Raw genomic sequence first — 12,281 nt, 5'->3', positions numbered from 1 at the left:
CTGAGGGAAGTTTTACCCCGACGCTCGACAGTTGGTTATTTGAGAAAGCGCTTGTGGTTGATTAAATGGATTCAAAGTTAATCATCTTACCCGGCTATCGCATTAAGCCTTGGCAAATGGTGTTCATCATAGCTGTGGTGTCTTTTAGCATGCTAATACCCCCCCTTTTAGATTATGTCCATTTGCACGCTCAAAGAACGTGGGGAGCTAGCTGTTTCTCTTTCATCTCCGTCCGAGATGCAATCAGTTTTTAACACGAGCAAAAAGGCAATTTAAGGGAGAGGATGAGAGAAGCTAATGCAAGTTATCCCTCATGCTAAAATCCTAACTGATAAAGGCTGACCTTTTGCATATGAAGGGGGGGAAGTGATTGGCTATATTAATGAGTGAGTTAGTGCATCAGTGAGTGAGCAACAAGGTGGATGATTGAGTGATTGAGAAAGCTGTCGTGTGGATGTGTGAGTGAGAGAGTGCAAAGCGCTTACAGTAAATGAATATCCAAATCTTTAACGATTATAAGCCTCCAGAGAAAAACTACATACGCCTTTGGTATTATTAATGGATGGATTCATCTCTTTTAATTCAGTAGCTGTGGCCCACCTCTGGATTTGCAGGGATCAGGTCCTAATCAAGGTGCTTGTGGGCCACGCTGCACAGCATCTAGCCTTGACGCACCAGCCAAGAGAATGCTGATTCCTCACTTTCATTAAAGACATGTTCTGCCCTACAGCCCCTTAATCAAAATCTAGCAGCGGTCAATACTTCATCCAGGATCCATTACAGTGTCTCAGGTAAGAGCAATTACCTTTGGGGGGGGGGGGGGGGGTGGGAAGAAACAGGGGAGGGGGGGTGACACCGCTCCGGAGAAGACAGAGCGATTGCGAGGCCATTTTAGAGGAGCAGATTGCTAAGTAAATACACTGATTCATTATAGAGTGGAGGAGGAGAGTATGAATCCCACATCTTATCTCCGACTCTTCCCAGCTTCCCTCTCATCTGTTTCCTGCTTCAAACAGTCAATTTACCAACTGTGGCAGAAATGGAGTGATTCATTGACAGCCCTATCTACCTTGGGATACACGTGTCTTCAACGCCAGACCTGATTTTTTTCTTTTTTTTCCTTGTGGTGACAAGAGTGTGTTCCTGTATGTTCATGTATTAGGTAAGGAGCGGTTTGAGCTATTAATAGGGTCGAAATGATATGCAGGGAGGAAGTGGATGCTAGGAGCGCAAAGAGATAAATATGGAAATATGGAAATGTACGCACTGGATTAAAATTTGATGAATTTCAAACAAAATTCCACCTCCACCATCAGTCTTTTCCCCCGTAAGGATGTTGTGTGAGTGTGTGTGTGTGTGTGTGTGTGTGTGTGTGTGTGTGTGTGTGTGTGTGTGTGTCACTCTTGTGCAATTAGCTTCTGAAGTCACGCTTGACTGATTGTGAAGCTTAAATCCCTGAGCCCAGAGGAAAACTGCGGTGTACAGGCCGCCTGCGCCAGAGTTGTTAGGGTTTGTAATTGCAGGTTTATGGGTTCACAGGCCGGTAAATCTGCCCATGTACAGCTAAACGCTCTGGCGAGCTAACCTTAGCATCACTCCTGCTCACTCCCACCATCCATGACCAGTTTCAAAGCTCTGGGTTTCTCTGATATTAAGACACAGGAGCTGGGACAGGTGAATGTGCAAACGCCAGACACGTTGCGTGAGTGAGGAATTCTCACAAGATAAGCAGAACAAAAAGGTAACATTGATATCCCTGTTTGAATATCAGAATGGAGATTTCTGCTTTATAGGCCTACCAAAACATTTGTTGGACAAATAGGCACAAGTAAGTGGTTTGGATAAAAGACAATGAGGATTAAAGAAGGTGCTTCATTATCACATCAAACCGTAGCTCTTTCCTTTCATGTCCCCCCCTCCGTCAGAAAAGAAAAGCAGACACCTGCACAAAAACCCACACACATTACCTCACTCCACCTACACACACACACACACACACACCAACATCCTTGTACAGACCCACACACACCTTTTTTGGGGCTGTCTCTCGGGTGTTAATCTAATGCAAGTTTTTTTTTCTTGGCTTTGATGTCTTTCACTCTCTCTGCCTGATCTGTCGAAGTCACCTGGGAAGAGAACACCTATCTGGCTCCCAGGCTGTCAGCCATGAGCGACAGAGGCCCCGCGATTAATTTCACCTAATCACCGTCCCAGCTTGATTACCAGCGGGAGCCGCCGACCTGAATGACATTTGTGCGATGCCTTTCATGAGTAAAAACAGGCGCGTTATGTCAAAGATAAGCAATTTGCTTTTATTTTTCTGCCAAGGGACGGCGGGAGACAGCAGGAGGGAGAGAAGAGGTCGTGGTCACAGGGAAACAGAGACAAAAGCAGAGCATGTATAAACTTCTAAATGGCCGCTATCAAGATGCTGGGTTAATGAGGTGGTGATAGTGTATAGTAGCCGTCTCCTGCACTCATTCCAAATAAGGGTGACTTGCTCTCTTTCTCTCTCACAGAGGGTTATTTTGGTAGAAATATGGGCATGAAGCATAAGCGATTAGGGAAGTTATTACTTGGCAGTCTGCCCTGTGAATGACCTCACCTTCAAGCCTCTTTTTTAGAAGCTGGAGTTTAAAAGTAAATGCTAAAAAAGGCACACCCAACTCCACATAAATAGGAAGCAATAAGAGGTGAATTTATTTTCTGGCTCTTGAGATTAAATGGCATCTGTTAATAGGAATACTGGATTTTGTGTGATTTTTTTTAAAGGGGATGTGTTATGGTAATTTTCAGGTTCAAACTTGTATTTTGGGTTTCTACTAGAACATTTTACATGCTTTAATGTTTAAAAAATACATTATCTTGCTGATAAAGTTTGTCTGAACATACCTGTGTTCACCCTTTGTCTGAAACACTCTGTTTTAGTGCCTGTCTCTTTAAGCCCAGCTCCAAAAAAAGCCTACTCAGCTCTGATTGGTCAGTGTTTCTCAAGAGTTTATGCTGGAAATCCTTTTCTAACATATGGCTAATGTTGTGAAAGGGTCTTTTTTACTAGAGCAGTCAGCCACTGTTAGCGGTTGATATTAGCTTTTCATAGATATATTGATATCGGCATATGTGTTATATAGACAAAATAATGCAGAAAAATAAATGATGTCACCATCACCTAGTTTGTTCTGCAAAGTGATAGACAAATCTTGGTTGTTTCCTCTATCACCGAAAGATGGCTGAAAAGTAACGGTGAACTAGTAGTAATATACAGGATTTCTCCAAGCAAGCTCATGAACAACCCTGATTCCAAAAAAGTTGGGACACTGTAAAACATTATAAAAACAGAGTGCAAGAATTTAAACTGAAAAAGACAAGATATCTCATACTAAACTAGCTAGCTTTTGTTTTTTGTAAATATTTACATTTATTTTGAATTTGTTAAAATTATTTTTCATTTACGTATATATGCAGCATAATAATATATAATATTGTAATGTTAAATATGCTTTAAGTTATTTGTTTAAGACAAAAGCCTTGTGAGTACCTTTGCATAGTCATTTTGCTGCAAATTGGTGCAAAAATCCACATTAAAAACGTCTTATTAGCATTCCAGCACAAAAATTCACTACATCTGCCTTCATGTCAATCAGTTTTCCCTCTAAAATCCCATATCTGTCTGGCCCAAACTTTTGCCCAAACCATGATCTTTTCCTAAACCTAGCGAAAAATGACAACCTGAAAGTCTAGCATCTCATGGGACAGAAACCCCAGTCTCCTGGGTGCAAGTCCTGCATTTGACCCGTCCATCAACCACTTCCCCTGCGTGTACTTGACGCTCTACCATTTCAACTAGTGCTAGGAATAAAGCATTCTTGCAGCACGCTTTCTGTCAGAAAGCCATATCTCGAATGTGCCCAAGTCGTGGGTGGAGATACTCAGATGGGGGGTGGTGTATTCCACTGAGCCTGCATGAGACTTAGGAAGGGACTCCAAATCTGAATGGCTTGTTGAATCCCATGTTTTGTGATCTAAGCAGCCCAGAAAGAAAAAAAACCTGACTGGGTTGTCTAATTTCACAGTTGATAGGCACTCCAGACATCCAGAGTATGTGCACAGACACTGAAAAAGTGAGCGTTTCATGACATGTCTCCTTTAAAAATATCACTGGCAGCCATTCTTAAATAAAAGAGAAGTTGAGATAATGGGCAGTGAGGGTTCAGCATGAGATGCTGCCCTGCTGATGCATAACGCATTGGATTAATGTACTGGAAGAAGACCTTAGATTCACAAATATGCAACATCAGGATACAATGTGTAAACACACTACATCAAGTAAGACAGCACAAATAAAACATGATCTAGATGGTGTGTAATTTCAGTTTGCTGAATGGTGTGCTTTAATGCATTTCATTTATGTGGGTCAAAAGGTTAATAAGCCACAGTGCTGATATATAACACCCATCTCACGTGGGGGCCTCTGATGGAATATGTGAATCCAGCATGTAATTTACTGTCAGAACATTTCCTTTCCCTCCATCTCTCAACCCATTGGCGACAGTGACCTCTATCTCATGGCTGCACTGCACAATAACCAACTCCTGCTCGCTGTATCTATTTGGTGTCAGCTGTTGCTTCATAGTGAAGTGTGATTGTGGTGGCGGATGGATGTGTTTGGAGGGTGGGTGAGGGCACGATGCATCTATTCCTGCAATAAGACCACTCTGACGATGGCGCCTGTGTAACAGAGATATCTCAGTAAACTGAATATCATTCTCTGAGACATGAGAGGCGAGCGTGAGCAGTCAGTGCTGTCGGGGGGATGAAAGGAGGGAGAGAATCTAGGGAGACGCTCACTCAGCCTGTGTGTGATATCTGAACGTGCTGGCGGAACATGTATGTTGAGAGACATAAACTGTGACGGCACACATAATACAATAAAAAGGCAGGCTACATCCTACCATAAAATTAAAATGGTAATGTCACATAGCCGGTGATCCAGCATCGATTGATATCTCAGGCTCATTGTTATATTTCATAACTGATTATATTTGTACGTCTAAGCTTCAAAAACAGTGATCAGATCCCAGCAGATAATCTTAGTAATAGTAATTCTGAAATCAACCCCTGCATGTGTCTGCATGTAGTACACTGACATGCACTCTCTTAACAGATTACTGCTAATAACCAGATTAAGGTATTAATTTGAAGCATTAAAGACAGGTTTTCTAATACTATTACCGATTAAACTGCTTTTTCTACACAAATGTTTCCTGCCCCTTCTAGACGATTAGCTCCCTGAACAGTTGTTGCGTCAAATGTGATAGATGAATCTATCAGTTAAATATGAAACTGAAAAAAATGATTTTGACTATTGGATTTCTTGCTGAGAGTTAGATGAGAAGATAAATACCACTGGGTCCCTTCCTAGCAGCAACCTCCAGGGATGGAAAGTGGAGCCAATGTAGAAGTACAAGAAACTGCAGTTCCTCGACTGGCCACTTGAGGCTGGCTCCAAAAGTGAGTCAATTCCCACAGAGACCTACTGTTAAATGCTCAACTTTACATTAGAAATAAACATAAACAGACTGGTATGAAAAATGGTTTCTGTCTCTATAGCAAAATCCTTCACAACTTTTTTTTAAAGATATTTTTTGGCCATTATTGGGCTTTATTGATAGAGACAGAGTGAAGAGAGAGACAGAGGAGAAGACATGAGGGAAAGGGCTCCGAGTCGGATTCGAACCCGGGTCCATTTAACCCTTTGATGCACAACATGGGTCTAAAGTGACCCGACTAAGTTTTTATGTTCTATATCTTTGCAATAAATTCATTTCATCTTTCAGTATTGCAGGTTTTCCTCAAATAACTTGTTTTGATCATAATTTTTTTTCCCCGTTTCTTACTTTTTTAATAAAACCCCTTTTTTTATCACTACGCTGCTAATGCACAAGGTCATTTTTGACCCATGTTGTGCATTAGAAGGTGTTTATATGTTGTGCATCAAAGAGTTAAGTCATATTGAGGCTTGAAGTTATATATAATGAAGGACGTGGTTGCATTGAGAGATGGGTGGGTGCTGCTGCAGGTGTTGTGTTTTGGCAACCTGGCTTCATTCTTCCATCTTTGCTCATATTCAGGTTAGCCGGGAGTCAGGCACTGCTGAGGTGGCAACGGCTGGAGCCACTATAATGCTTCATTTATTTCTCTTGAGAAACATATGTGAGACATCAAGGACAGTTTTGTATGGAAACAATTTTCTCATCTAACTCTCTATATATTGACTTGAACCTTTCAATAATGATGTACTGATGGGACACTGATAGAACTTTATCATAATATATATCACACATTTTAGGATTTTATTCAAAACTTTTATTCAAAACTCTTAACATTGCAAGATATGGTGTTTGGCCTTGGCAGGAGTCTGTGCTCTTGCAGTGCTTTTCTACTTATATATATATATTATTTTTTATATACAAGACATCCCTCTCAAGCTAAACCTTGTCAGGTAAATGTCTTGACATATTTTAGTGGAAGCCATATAAAATCACTATGTTAAAGCACCTGAGTTAAAATATTCTACCTAATTTACCTAGTTACCTATGTTTTGGGTATAAAAAAAACAAGCAAACAAAAAATGCTATCCTTTTATTTAAACGCCTACAGTATGTATGTCTATGTATAATCTTCATGCATTTTTAATTTATATTTTCCAGGTTAAGTCACATTTTTGCATTCAGGTTATCGTCATTGAGGTCACGCACTCAATCCTGTGATTTCCATTATGAAATGCATTTTAAGGCACTCCCTCCATGTATTTTTAATAAGACTGATTAAAAATGTAGCGCTTAAAGCGAAAGCAATGAAACAGATAACAATATGTAAACATCGCTAACATGCTTTTGGAAACACAATTCATTAGCTACTACTGCAGTGAAATGAATGTCACTGACATTTACCAACTCTAAGTGAAAAGAGCGAGTATTTGTATTTGTTCTGACTGCATCAGTGGAACAACAGTGAATATGTGAAACCTTGTAGCTCAAAAATAAAACATTGCAGGTTTATTGGTTTAGGTGGCTTTATGTATGCGTCGGTGTGTCTAGGGTACAATTCATTAAACAACTCCCCTATCCAGGCTTCATTATTTGAAGTTTTAGAATTGAAATTGAATCAGCAGGTCAGCAGCCAGGGGTCCAAACAACTGTTTTAATGCACTGTAAAGGGGCAGACCTTTGAGATGGTGGGTTTATAAAGGCTACTCCTCTGTCCCCGCCAGGAACACAGTGAGGGGGAGTTTGGACAAGTTGGGTTTAAGGTTTGCAAAGGGCAACACCACCCCTGCCATGGCTGCTGTTTGGCATGCCTCTGTGGTACTGTCTAACAAGTCCTGAATTATTCATTAAGCATTTCCACATTCCTGCGTTAGCTTGAACTTAAATTTCTTCTGGGGGAGGGAGGAGGAAAGAAGCTTTCCTCTTTCTCTTCCTCTGCAAAATCTCCTTTACTTGACTTCTGCATGCCCTTACACACACACACGCAGACACACAGAGACACACACACACACACACACACACCATCATAAGGTATGCATTGAGCATTAAGGTAATGGTAACTAACTCCCTCTCCGAGGCCACAGTCATCAGGCCTGGTTAAGTGTAATTACAGCCAATTAAAGCGGCAATGCAGAATGGAGTCAATGGAGCGTTTGTGATACAGCATACCACTTTGTTGGTCGCCTGAACTGATATAGAGGACAATGTTCTTGTTAGTATTGCATGAAGATACTCTAATGTATAGTAAAGTGGGCTTGTCCCCTCGAGTTACTGGCTGCTAATGTGTAAAAAAAAAAAACTAAATCGATTTCGGTAATGTGCAGTATGGATCTAAAAGAGCATTTCATTTGTGCTATAAACAAACCTCCAGAGCTTAAATATAGACTTTTGATTGCTCTTTTTCCCTTCAAGTCAAAACTATGCAAATATATGATGTTTAAGCTTTAAACAGCAGATGATGTTTCCCTCCAGCCAGATGAAGTCATCCTGCACTTTAACTGTGCTGTTTAAACTGTTGCTTTAAGAGCTGGTGCTGCGTACAGGAAGCTGCAGCCCACTTAGGACTGCTGCACCTCCATCTTCCTCAGTGACAGTGCTTTTCCAATTATGCTGTCTTTGGAGGAACACTGGGTGCGTGTGTCTGTGTGTGTGTGTGTGTGTGTGTGTGTGTGTGTGTGTGTGTGTTTAAACGTGGACAATGTGTGTGATAAATGGAGGGGCAGACGTCAGCAGCCTAACAGCAGAGCCTGCAACCCCACACTTCCTCCCAGTGATGGAGATGAGGAAATAATGAGGCCCAGTTCAGCTCTGTGTGTTTGTGTTTGTGTGTGTGTGTGTGTGTGTGTGTGTGTGTGTCTGTGTCTGTGTTAGGGGGTGCGGAGTAATGAATCTCCTCTTCATCCTCTCCCTTAGACAGTGGCGTCTGCCTCAGCCCATCTCCTCTCTAATTCATCTCCCTAGAAAACAAGCAAGCCACACACCACTGATCTAAACAACACCACCTAGAAACTCACCATTAGAGTTGGAGGCAAAGCACCAGCGACATGATGGAGTTCTTTTCTGGTGTCAGCCTAATGACCGTCTCTTTTGTTTGGTTTGGACAAAAACCAACCAAGGATGGGATACCTTTCCTGAGTGATGGTGAGAAAACATTTATATAGCCTGAATGTCTCAGACTTGTTATTTAAATGTGTTACTTATAATTATTCAGTATTCTCATGGAACATTAATTAAGTATCTTAGTGGCTTAAGAGGGATGTGTTGGGTGTTTGTTTGTGTGTTGGGCGTGATTCAGAACATGAAAAGGTACTGACTTAAAATAAACTCCACCTGTTGTGTTGTTGTATCTAAGAAAATAACTTTCATTTTTCAGCGGCTTTGTTCTCGACAGCAGAGCGGCCTCCAAGTAACTGGTGCGTGTTTGACCACTAACTGAGATCTCTGATGTACAAGAGCACGCTGTATTTCTTTATAGACACCATTTGGCATTTAAACATCCTGGCAAACAGTGCATCTCCAACAGTGACCTCATACTAACACCAGCAGGTGTGAACATCAAATGTAACCAACTAAGACATTCTAAATGTATAAATAGTGCTGCCCTTCTGGCCAATTATATTAAATAGGTATGCACCGATATATTGGCTGAATATCAGTATCGGCCTATGTTTATCTGATGTGTTCCATCAATTTTGTGGTGGTTAAAGTAAGGGAACTTGTACAAAACAGTCCTTTAAAAAAGTAAATTTTATGTATTTTTTCTTTTATTTAACAGTGGTCAGAAGAAGTTGCTAAATTAGCAGCTTTTTATACATAATGTCACTAAGAGGCTCTGAAAAGTCACTTTATCTAGTTCGAGAGTTTGCAAGTTGGCAATATTGAATTTGTGGCTCTAAATTATCTGTCTTTTACCCAATGCATTGTGGGAAAGGCTTTAATCCGCCTGACCCTAAACAGGATGAGCAGGTATTGAGGATGGACTAATGAAGGGATTATCTGTTCATTTATTCATGAAACTGTCAAAATAAAAGCTGGGGAAATGCTCCACCAATTACCGTTATATCTTCAGAAACGTTATGGTCCTGCACTTCTGGCCAATGTACTGTATATTGGCCTTGTTTAATGCAATCAGCAAATAAGATGACATTCACTGATGGCGCCGGCCAATGTTTATCTGATGAGTTATATCAATTTTGTGCTGGCTAAATGTTGCGTTTGTTATTTGTGGTCAAACAACAGACTTTTAAAACTGATTTTTTAAAGACTCTTTTCTTGGCACAAAAAGGATTACAAATAATAAAAAAATACAAAATCAACAACTATAATCCATTGGAATTGGCTTTCGGCCAAATTAATAATTTGAATATTGCTTTCTGACTAGATTTTCCCCCAAAACTTCACCTTCCATGAACTGACATTCCATGGGTTTGATCTCTCACTGCAAAATGTAACAACAACCATCACATCCGGCTCTAACTGACATTACATCATTTTAAGGCAGTAATGGCGAGATCTGATTGTGTCTTGAATACAGGCCTCAAGTGTTCGGTATGACGTTACATTGCGTACATTAATTACTGATTCTCTTTATCTTCTTCATCGCCTCATATCAACCTCCAAAAAGCTAAGTAAACAACAATTTAATTTCTCGTCTCCTTATCTTCTTTGGTAATACCACATGAACCAACGCTCTGCATGATATTTGTTTAAGCCATATTCTTCACTCATATTTGCCTTAGAACATTTCTTCTTTTCTCCTGAGACTTCTTCAAACAACATCATATAATTCACACGCAGTCATTAAAAACTTTTTGCTCTGTAAATCTTGGGTATTTTAAATGAGCAGAGCTTAAGATCAATATCATTATTATTCCTCCTGCTTCATGCTGTATAGTCAGATCTCGCAATTTGGATATTGTTGTCTATATCCAAACATAGTGGGGAAAAGATAAATAATAACTAGCAGCCAGTACATCATCTGTGGCCTTTCCTCTCCCGGAGAGAAAATGTTAAAAAAAACAAAAAGCTGATAAGAATGAAATTGTGCACAAGATAATCACATTAGCATACACAACACAAACACACTAGTATGTTTTCAGCTCCTGATGGGGAGAAAAACAGAGGCAAGAGATGAGGTTGACTCCACTACTCTGATTAAGGGCCCCTCCCCAGAGCAAGTCCTTGAAAGAGTAATGGGCAGTCGTGAACTGGCTTTACCTCCATTAACCAAACCAGCAAACATTTACATAATGTACACATAATGTGCTGATTCATTCTGTCCTGATTCAAACAAGGCTCAGATAACTCACCGTAGCTGTATCGCGCCATTCATCACAGCAGGTCATTTACATCCAAAAGCACTTAAGAGCCGTGGCACATATATCTTTGTCTACATACATTATGGGATCTTTTCAGAAGATTGTATAATACATCACCTCATATCATAGGATCACATCATTCTGAGATACCAGAATGGTGTTCCTCAGCCATTTCTGGCACAATAATATGTTTGTAATCCCAAAATTGATGATGAAGATGTCATGTGAGGATTTGTATTGCTTAAATTCAATTTAAAGGGCATGTAATAGGCTCCAAATGGATGGCATGAGAATGGGAAAAATATTTCAGATCCATATTGTTTTACTTTTTACTATCATGTGTGTGTGTGTGTGTGTGTGTGTGTGTGTGTGTGTGTGTGTGTGTGTGTGTGTGTGTGTGTGTGTGTGTGTGTGTGTGTGTGTGTTTTACAGTTAAAAAAAATACAGGTGAGGTGAATTTACTGTCTGCTAAACTCCTTCAAGTAGTGATGATCTAATCATAGCTTTGTAACAGCAGCTAGGTCTATCAAGCTTTGGATTTCTGCACATTTCAGAGCACTGTAAATTGGGCTGAAGTGTGAGGACACCCAGTTTGAACATTATTAAGCAAATTAATATGCTTCAATAATGGTTATCAGCCTCGTTGGTTAGAAGGGGCCTGCTGCAGGGGCATATTCCACATGAAAAACCGATTCATGTGGAATATAGTAGGTACGCTCAGGTTGAAAAGACACTGACTTTTTAAACCAACTAATATAACTAATATTAGCTTAAATAATTAGCTTGCTACATCTGGTAAAATCTGCTAAAATTAATGCAAAAATTGTAATTTGAGCCTTTGAAAAAATGAATGAAAATAAAAGAGCTAACAAGGATTTCAAGTGGTGGACCTTTTTTATCACTGTAACTGCATATGTGCCACGTGAGAACAGAAGGCTTGGCAGAAGTAGCAAAGCAGCTAAGGGGGTTGAGGATTAGCTAACAATTTGTGGCTCTGAATTTCCCCTTGTTGTGAATGGGAGTGAAACCAGAGTGTACCTGGCTTTCACCCAGTGCATTTTGGGATAGGCTTCAATTCACCTGACCCTCAACAGGATAAGCAGGTATTGAGGACAGACTGATGGGTGGATTATTTGTTCATTTATCTATAAAACTTTAAAAATAAAAGCTTTAGTATATATAACTAGGAGATGGTCCACCAGTTAACAATTATATCTTCCATTAATATGAGAGATAGCTCAACCTATTGAACCTGCCTCCAGCACCTGCTCTATCCAACTGATCCACTAATCGATAGGCTCCCCTGAGATACATTCCACATACTTCCCACTACTGTATATTATCTTGTTACTTGAAAAGAGCCCCTCCAGGCTACATGAATAGAAGCACAAGACGCAAACTCCACTAATGAAGG

At 40.2% G+C, this 12,281-nt stretch overlaps 1 protein-coding gene across 1 annotated transcript in view; it reads right to left on the bottom strand.

The window, feature by feature from the left end:
• Nucleotides 1–12,281, bottom strand: part of LOC131991671 (MAM domain-containing glycosylphosphatidylinositol anchor protein 2-like) — a 220,790-nt gene that overhangs the window by 114,817 nt on the left and 93,692 nt on the right. The gene's annotated exons all lie outside the window — the stretch shown is intronic.

Source organism: Centropristis striata, chromosome 18 (genome assembly GCF_030273125.1).
Source record: "Centropristis striata isolate RG_2023a ecotype Rhode Island chromosome 18, C.striata_1.0, whole genome shotgun sequence".
NCBI classification, from domain to species: domain Eukaryota; kingdom Metazoa; phylum Chordata; class Actinopteri; order Perciformes; family Serranidae; genus Centropristis; species Centropristis striata.
Note: the sequence above shows the minus strand (reverse complement) of the source record. Positions and strands in the feature narration are given on the sequence as shown.